Source organism: Aplysia californica, unplaced genomic scaffold (assembly GCF_000002075.1).
Source record: "Aplysia californica isolate F4 #8 unplaced genomic scaffold, AplCal3.0 scaffold01520, whole genome shotgun sequence".
NCBI lineage: Eukaryota > Metazoa > Mollusca > Gastropoda > Aplysiida > Aplysiidae > Aplysia > Aplysia californica.
In genome coordinates this window covers 39,097-40,696 of record NW_004798790.1, presented here as the reverse complement: position 1 = coordinate 40,696, position 1,600 = coordinate 39,097, and the positions used below count along the sequence as shown (strand labels likewise).

At 36.4% G+C, this 1,600-nt stretch overlaps 1 protein-coding gene across 1 annotated transcript in view; it reads right to left on the bottom strand.

Annotated features, from left to right (window-relative positions):
• Positions 1–1,600, bottom strand: part of LOC101857540 — a gene marked incomplete at both ends in the record, with an annotated part of 22,426 nt that overhangs the window by 9,372 nt on the left and 11,454 nt on the right.

Below are 1,600 nucleotides of genomic sequence, written 5' to 3'. Positions count from 1 at the left end.
TAATAATTTTAAAAAGAATAATAGCAATAAAAAAAATAATAATAATACTTAATTGCATTTATATAGTGCTCCATCCCACACAAATATAGGCTGTGAGCACATGTAATCATAATTGCATTTATACAGCACATAGGCCTACCCACGCTGTACCACATGCTCTATGCTTTTCAAAACTATTATTGAGAGAGGAATCAGTCCTTCCAATCATATAAGAATCAAGGTCCAACGTTTGAATCAAGAGGTGGTAACGAGATAAAAGTGGTGTTCTCATTGCATCTCTTATCACTTATGTACAGTATCTAAAAAAAAAAAAAAGTACAGAGGTGCAAAATAGAAAACCGAATCTGTAACTTGTTAATAATGTAATTTTAACTCATTTTGTGCCACAGGAAATCAACATATGGTCGAAAATGATAATGAAAGTTGATGATATGAAAACTTAACTCTTTCGCTGTGAGGTGTCTAACGTAAGGTATGCTAATTGTTGATACTACAAAGAGTATAATATTCGAGGCATTGTACACATACATGCTATTTATAGCTCAGGGAAAAAAATTATGTCAAAACAAAAAGGAATAATTACAGAGTGAATGAGTCAAAGTATAGTTCAACAGTTAAAAGTAATATGCTTGAAAACATCAGAAGTCCCACCATTCTCAACAACCTATCACTACATGAACTTTAGGTGTATGTTGAAGCCTGATGTATTCACACTTTGGCAGGATCTTTAGTTTTAGTAACAGTTTTACGACACTTGCAACACAATAAGGCCATAAAAGTGCCGAAGATTAGAGGTGTTACGAGAGAGTAGCAAACACAAAAAAGGAGGAGAGATCAGGACGATAGATGTTTGATAGGAAAGAAGGAGCAAACCACACCAGAGCACCCGTCAACCACCCAATGGCTGGATCTGCCACCAAACCTTCACATTCTACAGGAATAAAAAGAGTCATTTAGTGCAAAGAAAAAAAGTAAGACCAGAACAGACACACATAAACAAAAGAAAGAAAGAAAAGAAGTAGGGCTCTGTTCCATCTGCCCTTTTGATCTTGGCCTTGCACAACCCAGTCAAGGGCAGAAGGTTACATTATGAATGTGGAATTTAATTTTGGGGGTTGGGGGGGGGGGGGGTTCCTAAGTTTCATTCTTTCTCAACCGTGCCACTCCCAAACCCTTTTTTCCCTACTATCTTAGTTTTAACTTTAGTGGAAGTTGTTTCGCTTGTATTTTGTTTTTGTTTTCATAAGAGTATTGCAGCACTTACAAAACAATTAGGTCATGTAAGTGCTGACGTTTAAAGCTGTTACAAAAGAGTAACAAACACATAAAGGAAGAAGGATAAGGACGATTGATGTACAATAGGAAAGGAGGAGCAAATCATTCGACAGCACCTGCCAATCACCCACACTCATATCTTTTTTTTTTTCAGGGGACTTTATGATTAGTTTGTAAAAGTAAAGAGAATCACATCAACACAAGAATGGTAATATTATAGTGCTGAAAAAAGTGGGGCAGACAGACAGAAACAACAGAGGGAAAGTAAAGAAATAGGAGGTATCAGTGGCGCCCTCCAACCATCCAAAGAGTTCAGAATTTATAA